A 10,928-nucleotide genomic window follows, 5' to 3' on the forward strand; every position below is an offset into this window, starting at 1 on the left:
TGAGGACCTGTCATTGTGAATAAGGCTGAAGTTGCCAAACCAGTTTTAAGAATGACTGTCAGCCAGTTGGCACTTATCCAGAATACAGGTATTTGTTCTTATCACCATGAAAATATTTAAAAATGTTAAACTATAGAAGTGAATCTGGATGCATTTTAAGATGATTATTTACCACTCCACCCCCTTTGCCTTTTTTTGGTCTCTGTTATAAATGGTCTAAGAACCACCTTCATGTACCACCTTAATATTTGTATGATAAAATATTTTTAAATCTGACTTTTTCACTAAAGAAAGTTTATATAATTTTCATAAATGGAAAACTAGTATCACTAGTCATAAATACTTGGTAACTTTACTTAAAAGTAAAAACAATGAAAATAAGTGTCATTAAAGTCTGACTAACTACTTTGGCTTGTAGAAGGCTCTCATTCTGAGGCATACTTGCTCTTTGTTAAAATAAACATTAAAAATGCCCTTATCCTTTTACCCAGCAAATGTAACTTCTATGAATGTATGTATACTGGAGATTTGTTTATGATGGCACCAAATGACCTATGTCCAGGTTATCTATTGAAGCACTGTTTGATGTAGCAAAAGATTAGTATAAAATAAATGCTCATTGATAGTGATTAGTAAAATGTTATGGTGCATCCATACAATAGAATATAATGGAGCTGTTAAAACTCTGGGGAAGATTTTATGTCAAGTAGATTGTTATGTGAAAAAAGATTCATTAGTCGGTCAAGCATCTGACTCTTGATTTTGGCTCAGGTCATGATCTCAGGGTTGTGAGATTGAGCCCAGCGTCAGGCTCAGTGCTGAGCATAGAGCCTGCTTGGGATTCTCTCTTTCCATCTCCCTCTGCCCCTCTCACCCACCCAGCTCATGCTCTCTCTCTCCTTCTAAAAAGAAAAAAAAAAAAGATTCATTTGTGATATATACCTATACACACAGATTTTTATATATCTTATAAAAATATTTTTTATTTTACACATTGTATATATTTTATATATTATTGTTTATTGTATGTATTGTTTACATACTATTGTTTATTATATGTACAGAATATCTCTGGAAGTCTTGATAAGAAACCAGTAACAGTGGTTGTATCCTGTGGGGAGAAAAGTGTGGGTAGATGGCTCAGAGGGGAGCAGAAGGGATCTTTACTTTGTGTTTATCCTTTTGGACACTAAATCACAGAGTGGCAGTTAAAGAGCATAGGCTCACTTGCCTGGGTTCAAATCCTTGTTCTGCCGCTTACCAGCAGTGTGACCTTGAATAAGCTACTTAATTTCTCTCTGTCTCAGTTTTTTAATCTAGAGAATGGGCATATTAATTGTATTTACCTCACAGAATTATAATGAAGATGAAATAAAATATGTGAAAACTGTTTAGAGCAGTGCCTGACATGTGGCAAGACCATATAAACATTTGCAGTTATTTTTATTCTTGTCCCATGTGCCTATTTGATCAATTAAAAAAAAACCCAAATACTTTTGGAGCCTGGGTGGCTCAGTCGCTGAAGCATCTACCTTCAGTTCAGGTCATGATCCCAGGGTCCTGGGTTCCCCCAGAGTAAGGATCCTTGCTCAGCAGGAAGTCGCTTCTCCTTCTGCCCCTCCCCCTCTCCCCCCCACCGCCTCCTGCACACACGCTCTCTCTGTCTCTCAAATAATAAAATCTTGAAAAAAAAAATTTAAAAAACCCAAATACTTTTTACAAAGTGTTTCTCTAGCAAGAATTGACAACTGTGGCTGTCTGTACATGATAATCAGAAGGAATTAAATGAACAAAAGAATAACTGCCTCACTCTAATATTTAATGTTAGGTCTGCATAGCTCCTAAAACCATCGTTGCTTTTTTTTTTTTTAAATCCCCACTTCTAAAAACTCTGAATAAAGGAACCAATATGATGAATATCCATTCTGCATAGATCTGTTTTGTGCTCCATTTCTAAACACCTGACTGTGAGCATTTTTGTTATTTGCTTTTTTTTTTCTTTTTCAGCTAGCATGCTCCATCTTTTCTGTTCTAGTGTTTTTACCCTTATGATCAGGGCTCACTGGAAGCTCATGAAATCAATTTAGTGGGTTAAAAAAAATAGAAAAATATAGAATAGAAAATATCAGAGTATTTACTTCACAGTAAAGCTAAGTAGTGTTTTGAGAAAATTTCCCCCCCTCAAAAAAGTCTGAAAACTGTGACCTATTTCTGAAAACCCAGTGGCAATTTCCCCATGTCCACGGGGACGATCGTGCAAGTTTCTAGGGTTATGTGTTTGAGGACTAGGAACTCCCCGGAGCAAGTTGGAATCTCCAGTAATACTGGACCCGATACAGCCATCCCTAGCCCTAAACAGTCTCAGCGGCCTGAGCACCCCAGCAGTCTCAGGAAATAATGGAGGGACTGGAGGGAGGATTGGAAGTTATCAACCAGAGGTTTGGGTCAATTGAAATAGGAGACCAAAGACCCAGAAACTATATAATTGATTGGTTCATTCCTAAAATGACAATATGCCAAATAGCTCCGCATGTTCTCAGAATTAATATGGCAATCTATTTTATCATCTTCTGTGGAATATCAAAATATCAAACAACATTAAAATTTCTTGTCATGATTTATTTTTAAGATTTTATTTAAATTCCAATTAGTTAACATACAGTGTAATATTAATTTCAGGTGTAAAATTTAGTGATTCATCACTTAGATACAACACCTGGTGCTTATCACAAGTGCCCTCCTTAATTCCCATCACCTTTATAACTAATTCCCCCACCACCAACCTCCCCTCCAACAACTTTCTGTTTGTTCTCTATAGTTAAGAGCCCACTTTATGGTTTGCCTCTCTCTCTCTCTTTTTTCCCCCTATGTTCAACTGTTTTGTTTCTTAAATTTTAAATACTTAAAAATCTTGATGCATGTAAACATTTCTTATATTCCTCTGTGTATTACATTCACTGTTTTCTCAGTGTAAAAATTTGCATTCCTATCCTAATTATAAGAAAAAATAGAGAAACTTTAGAGAACAGAGAAAAATATAAAAAGATAAAATTATATAATAGATGCTACCAGAAAGATTAGGAATTTAGAGAAGTAAAAGGAAGAAAATTAAAATTTACTCATAATGTCACAACTCAGCAATAAATACTGTTTTGTTTTGTTTTTTTTTTGGTGTGTATTTCCTTTTAATGCATGTATGTCTGTGTTTGTCCATGTGTGTAGATCATTTCCATGTTTTTGCTAGTAATAACAGCAAATTGACTAGTAGCCAAATACATAAATCTTCACCTGTATATTGGGCAAAAGAAAATGACCATTCTAAAGGTTCTTTTTGTACATTGCCAGAACTCTTTCCAGGAAGCTTGTATACTTTCCATGCTCATCAATGGTGCCAACAGTATAGTCTGTTTGAACAGATTCTCATCAACACTGTATATTATAATTGTTTGAATATTGGCTAATATGATGGCGAAAAACTTATTTATCTTTTACTTTTTGGCCACTGGAAAGGTTGAATTTAAAGTGTATTTGTTAAGCAATAATAAAATTTGTGTGGAGCCACAAAAGATCCCAAAGAGCCTAAGCAATCTTGAAAAAGAAAAACAAAGCTGAAGGCATCACAATTCTGGATTTCAAGTTATATGACATAGTTGTAGTGATCAAAACACTATGGTACTGACACAAAAAGGGACACATAGATCCATAGAACAGAATAGAAAACCCAGAAGTGAACCCACAGCTAAATTGTCAATCTTTGACAAAGCATGAAAGAATATCCAATGGGAAAAAACTTTCCATCTTTAACAAATGGTGTTGGGAAAACTGGACAGCAACATGCAAAAGAATGAAACTGGACCACTTTCTTTCACCATACATAAAAATAAACCAAAATGGATTAAAGACCTAAATGTGAGACCTGAAACCATAAAAATCCTAGAAGAGAACACAGGCAGTAAGTTCTTTGACATCAGTCATAGCTACTTCTTTCTAGATATGTCTCTTCCCAAAGAAGACATACAGATGGCCAATAGACACATGAAAAGATGCTCAACATCATTCATCATCAGGGAAATGCAGATCAAAACTACAATGAAATACCACCTCACACCCATCAGAATGGCTAAAATCAACAACACAAGAAACAACAGGTGTTGGTAAGGATGTGGAGAAAGGGGAACCCTCTTGCATTGTTGGTGGGAATGCAAACTGGTGAAACCACTCTGGAAAACAGTATGGAGTTTCCTCAAAAAGTTAAAAATAGAACTGCCTTATGATCCAGGAATTGCATTACTAGGCGTTTACACAAAGAATACAAAAATACTAATTCAAAGGGATATATGCACCCTGATGTCAATAGCAGCATTATGTACAATAGCCAAATTATAGAAACAGCGCAAGTATCCATCCACTGATGAATGGATAAAAAAGAGGTGGTACACACACACACACACACACGCAGGAATATTACTCAGACATTAAAAAGAAGGAACTCTTGCCATTTGCAACATTAGTGTGTTATGCTAAGCGAAATAAGTCAGTCAGAGACAAATACCATATGGTTTCACTCCTTTGTGGAATTTAAGAAACAAAACAAATGAACAAAGGGGAAAAAAAAGAGAGGGAGGCAAACCACGAAACAGACTCTTAACTATAGAGAACAAACTGATGATTACCAGCGGGAAGGTGATTGGGGGGATGGTTTATATAGGTGGTGAGGATTAAGGAGTGCTCTTGTGATGAGCACCGGGTGATGTATGGAAGTGTTGCATCACTATATTGTACACTGAAACTAATATCACACTCTATGTTAACTAACTGGAATTAAAAAAAAAAAACTTAAAAAAAATAATAAGACTACAAAAACAACACTTTTATTTCCCTTGTGATTATCTGTTCATGTCCATTTTATGATTAACATTAGTACAACATTATCAATTAAACTTTAGACTCTATTCAGATTTCCCCAGTTTTCCCACTGTTACAACAGTTTTTCTCTTGTTTTGATTGTCATAGCTTCTTGGTAAACTTGAGAACCACTTTAACACTTTGTAGAAAACATCTTCTTGAGATTTTTATTCAAATATTATTAAACACGTAGATTAGGGGCGCCTGGGTGGCTCAGTCATTAAGCATCTGCCTTAGGCTCAGGTCAGGATCTCAGGGTCCTGGGATCGAGCCCCACATCAGGCTCCCTGCTCCGTGGGAAGACTGCTTCTCCCTCTCCCACTGCCCCTGCTTGTGTTCCGTCTCTCGCTGTGTCTCTCTGTCAAATAAAATATTTTAAAAAAATAAACACATAGATTAATGTGTTAAGATTGACATCTCTATGATACCTAGGTTTCTAATCCAGGACCATGGTATCTATTTCAGTAACTAAGGGCTTCAGAAGCAGTCTCCAGTCTTGCTATAAGCTATTTGCTTCCCATTTTAAGTTTCTACAATTATGTGTATTTTGTCAAGACATCTTTCATGTCTCTCACTAACATTTTATAGTTCTCTTCATTTAGAAACTGTACATTTTGTGTTAAAGTTATTTTGGGGTAACTAAAATTTTAGGTAGATAACTTCTCTGTATGTTATAATAATTTTGCTTTCTCCAGTTAGATATCTGTACTTAATTCTTTGTTAAGTTTTATTGACTTGCCTAGAATTTTCAAGATAATAGAAAATAACAGAAGTAACAAATAATAGAAAATGGTGATCTTGTAATGCTCTTATAATGATGAAAATGGTGACTTTATAATGCCCTCGGATATAGGAGGAGAATGAGAGAATGTAATGTTTTTGTAGGTCAAATGAAGAAAGAGTTTTGGGAAGAAAGGAAGGATAGACAGGGTGCAACACTGTTTATAGTTCAAATAGAAGATGAAAGAAAATTATTCTTTGGACTTATCAATGTGGAGGTCAAAGATAAATTTTGTGGAGTATACAGGCCTCACTGGAGTGCTATAAGAGAAAAGGAGAGGAGAGAATTTGGAGACACCAAGTATAGACAAGAATTTCCAGGAGTTTTGCTTAAAGGGACAAAAGAAATAGAGTTGTATCTAGTGAGTAATGTGAGAACAAACATATTTTTTAGAGTGGGAGAAAAATATTTTTTTAGGGTGGGAGGTATAGCAAGTTTGTATGGTGAAAGAAATAATCAAGTAGAGAGACAAAATAGTTGCAGGAAAGAGAGGGACAAATTGCTGAGGAAATATCATCTTGGGGGGCATGTACATTATTTACAAGTGTAGGGGTTGGCTACTGATAGGAGTTGGACAGAGGGCAGAGTTTATGGACACAGATGTTGGTAGGGTAGGTAAATGGGGTGGGAGCAGTTTGTGCAAGTTCTTTTCCCAATTCTTTCTATTTTTTCATTCAGCTAAGTATGAGGACAGGCAGGAGGTGGTATAATTTGAAGAGAGAACAGAAGACATGGAGTAGTTGGCTAGGAAAGTAGGAGAGTCATTATTAGGGGATTCCATGGAGGGCTGTTGGAATTAATGGGAAGGAACTTAAATTGAGCTTGGTCAGTCTGGTTGAGTGATTTTCTCCATCACCTTTCAGTTGCACAACACAGTTGCAGCATCAGTGCATTTACTCAAGGTTGGAGATTTTCCAGGCAATAAAATAAAACAAAAGGACAAAGGAGTGATTACAGAGATTGACAATGTAATTTAAGGTAGGTAAGGGGAGAAATGAGAACATGAGGGGGTTGAGAGTGAAAAGGATTAGTAGATTCTCAGTTTATCAACAAATCAAATGATCAATTATGTCTTAGACTTTTGTTCTGTTTGGAATATATGTTGAAATATGTGAGCAATCAGAGTTCTCAGGCACTGCTTTGAGAGCTTATCAGTCACACAGTAAAGGACCTCTGTCCAGTTCTCTGTTTCATGAGAACTTGGGTCTATGAACTGGACTCAGGCAACGTAGTCCCCAATTTTAACATTCTACCTTGTAGAACTATTTATTCACAAGGGAAATAAATCTGGAAATTCATCTCTGAATGATAAACTATTTTAAAAAGGTTTCAGGGGTGCCTGGGTGGCTCAGTAGGTTAAGCGGCTGACTCTTGATTTCAGCTTAGGACGTGATCTGAGGGTTGTGGGATCGAGCCCCGTGTTGGGCTCCACGCTCAGTGGGGAGTCTGCTTCTCCCCTCTTTCTCTTTCTCTCTCTATCTCTCAAATAAAATACATACATACATACATACATACATACATACATACATACATACATACATAAAAAGGTTTCAGAATAACTTGTTAAGAAACAAGTCTTAGGGGTGCCTGGGTGGCTCAGTCGGTTAAGTAGCTGCCTTCAGCTCGGGTCATGATCCTAAGGTCCTGGAATCGAGCCCCGCATCGGGGTCCCTGCTCAGTGGGGAGCCTGCTTCTCCCTCTCCCTCTGCCTGCTGTTCTCTCTCTCTCTGTCAAATAAATAAATAAAATCTTTAAAAAAAGAAAATAAACAAGTCTTAGACATGATCAACAAATGGCATATACATTTCAGCTGTCCTAGATACAAGAGAGGCTTTGAATGCAGAAAGTCAGAAATAGAAATAAATGTAGAAAATTAGAAAGAACAGAAAAATCAGATTGTGGAAAATAAGAAACATAGGTAAGTATGCTATATATATTTGTATTTGGACCTATATGTCCTTGTGTTAAGTGGGTAAGAAGAGGATGACCAAGGGTATGTGTAGGGATGGTGAAGGGATCAGCCAGGGCAAACAGAGTGGGCAGAAATCCACCCTACAGAGGAACTTTTAAGAACTCAGGCAGGTTACCTTCCTACCCAATTAGATTTACCCCTGGGAGGGATGGAGATACCAAACTGAAAAAAGGGACAAGTTTCAACAAGGTTTTACTCAGTACATCTTGTGTATATCTCATAATCTCAGAAGAAGAGAGTTAGCATTTGGGAGCTAGCCAAAAGATAGAATTATATATTTTTTCTTTAGCTTCCTAGAGAAAGAAAGCTTCCTAGAGAAAGAAAGCTTCCTAGCTTTTCTAGGTTTTGTGGAATTGTAATTAAGATACCAGGCATCCCAGCCATAATTTTCAGACAGCTTCTGCTAAGAATATCAATCTAGATGTTTAGCTCAGTATAATCAAGCCCATTTCTTTTGACAGTAATACCTGTTTATTTTCAGTGCTTTTGTTCTGCAAAACAAAGGCATGATCAATAATTATTGTAAAATACTTTAGTTTTGAATGTCATTGGCTCCACTGAATAATAAGAAAATTATCTTAATTCCTGGAATTACTTCCAAGGAAGCCTTCCCACCCCACCTTCCCTAGTACTTTTATTCTGGTGAACTTTCTAGAATACATATATAATATGCTACTAGTTATTTCTGTCTTTAAGCTTTGATCTGGTCATTTTTTGATATTGTATATGGAATCTAACTAGCAAGCTACATATTATTTTATGGATTTTACATTGAATTTTTATTGCTTAGCCTAGTTTTTTGGGGGTAATTTTAAGTAGAAAGTCATTAGAAAGCCCCTCAATTATCTATCTATACATGCTTAAACATTTTAAGGGGAAAAATTTATGTATAAAACAAAACAGATGGCATATTTTCCCAGGAAAGTTGTACATCTTCTATGTTTTAGATTTTGAAATGTACATTAAGCTAAAATAATGGAAAATTACACTTAAAATATAGATGCGTTTTTCCAGGTGTGATTGATTGCAATTTTAGGTAAAGGCCAAATGCTACTCAGAAAAAAATCTCTTCCCTGAAGGGTTTTATAATATGATTATTTGAAGTCTTATTCAACTGTCTTAAACACAAGAAGAAAAATATAAATCAAGCTATATTCAAGTATACGAAATTTCAGTAGCAACAAATACAATTCTAGAAAAGTGACAATAGACAACTGTTGTCACACAGTTTCAGGAGAAATATGTGGGCAAACAAGTTATGGGCAGAATTTAAAAAATGCAGTGGATTTTTCTGGGTAATCACATTGCAAATACTGCTGAGTCAAATACATTTCCTAGTATGCTTTTACTTTCTGTTTATTACCCTTTCTTCAATTTATGAAATCATTAGAATGAGGTATAAATGCTGTTAAGAATGCCTTTAAACTAGATATTGTTGTAGTAGTGTCTAAAAGTGAATGGAATTTGAATTCCCTCATTCTTTTTCTGTGTTCAATGATACCAAGTTTGACTAGGACAAGACCTGGGAATTTTGGGCTTCCTCAAGCTGGCCTTAGTCTTGAATCTGATTGATGGCTTATGATTGCTCAAATGTTCTTTATTTTTATTATTAATATATAATGTATTATTTGTTTCAGGGGCACAGGTCTGTGATTCATCAGTCTTACACAACACACAGTGCTCACAACAACACATACCCTCACCAGTGTCCATCATCCAGCCACTCCATCCCCCCACCTCTCTCCCCTCCAGCAACCCTCAGTTTGTTTCCTGAGATTAAGAGTCTCTTATGGTTTTTCTCCCTCTCTGGTTTCATCTTGTTTCATTTTTTCCTCTCTTCCCCTATGATCCTCTGCCTTGTTTCTTAAATTCCACATATCAGTGAGATCATATGATAATTGTCTTTCTCTGATTGACTTATTTTGCTCAGTATAATACCCTCTAATTCCACCCATGTCATTGCAAATATCAAGATTTCATTTTTTTGATGGCTACATAATATTCCATTGTATATATATACTACATCTTCTTTATCCATTCATCTGTCAATGGACATCTGGGCTCTTTCCATAGTTTGGCAATTGTGGACATTGCTGCTATAAACACTGGGGTGCAGGTGCCCCTTTGGATCCCTACATTTGTATCTTTGGGGTAAATACCCAGTAGTGCAATTGCTGGGTCATAGGGTAGCTCTATTTTCAACTTTTTGAGGAACCTCCATACTGTTTTCCAGAGTGGCTGTACTAGCTTGCATTCCCACCAACAGTGTAGGAGGGTTCCCCTTTCTCTGCATCCTTGCCAACATCTGTTGTTTCCTGACTTGTTAATTTTAGCCATTCTGTCTGGTGTGAGGTGGTATCTCATTGTGATTTTGATTTGTATTTCCCTGATACCAAGTGATGTTGAGCACTTTTTCATGTGTCTGTTTATGCCTCTCATTTCAATGAAAGTTTTCTAAAATCTTTGATGTAGGCTGATTTACTTAACCCCCCCAAATATTTATTAAATCAGTCATTACTATACATTCCAGAGAGATCCCAAAGTCCTATACTAAAGAGTCATTTTCAGAATATTCACATTGGAAGATTCTATGTTCATGTTAGTGTTGCTCAAATAATTCTTAGAATTGTGTGCATGTGTTTATATGTGTAATTATTTTTTGAATAGATTCATTGTGGCAAATATTTATTCTGAGGATGGAACTTTTTTTTTTTTAAGATTTACTTATTTATTTTTGAGAGAGAGGTGGGGGTGGGGTAGAGGGAAAGGGAGAGAGAATCCCAAGCAGATTCCATGTGGAGTGCAAAGCCTGTCTTGGGGGCTCAATCTCAGGAACGTGAGCTGAAACCAAGAGTCAGATGCTTAACCACCTACACCACCCAGGTGCCCCTGTTTTTTCCTTTTTTAATATAACTTTCCCTTCCTCTGATTGTAAAAGTTTATCACAAAAATAATGGAAAGTGATAATCTTTCATATTGCTTGAAAAATATTTTGAAATGAGAAGAGACCCACACCAGAGACATTCTAATTAAAATGTCAAAAGTTAAAAACAAGGAGAGAATATTAAAAACAGTAAGAGGAAAGCAACTTTTATGTATGAGAGAACACCCATAAGACTATCAGCAAATTTTTCAGCAGAAATTTTGTAGGCTAGAAGAAGATGGCATGATATATTCAAAGTACTGAAGAAAAAAACCTGCCAACCCAGAATACTCTGTCTGGCAAGATTATATTATTCAGATATGAGAAGAGGTAAAGAATTTTCCAGA

The sequence above is a fragment of the Mirounga angustirostris genome, unplaced genomic scaffold, assembly GCF_029215605.1.
Source record: "Mirounga angustirostris isolate CCGP_5_RB_7025 unplaced genomic scaffold, mMirAng1.0.hap1 SCAF_1, whole genome shotgun sequence".
Lineage (NCBI taxonomy): Eukaryota > Metazoa > Chordata > Mammalia > Carnivora > Phocidae > Mirounga > Mirounga angustirostris.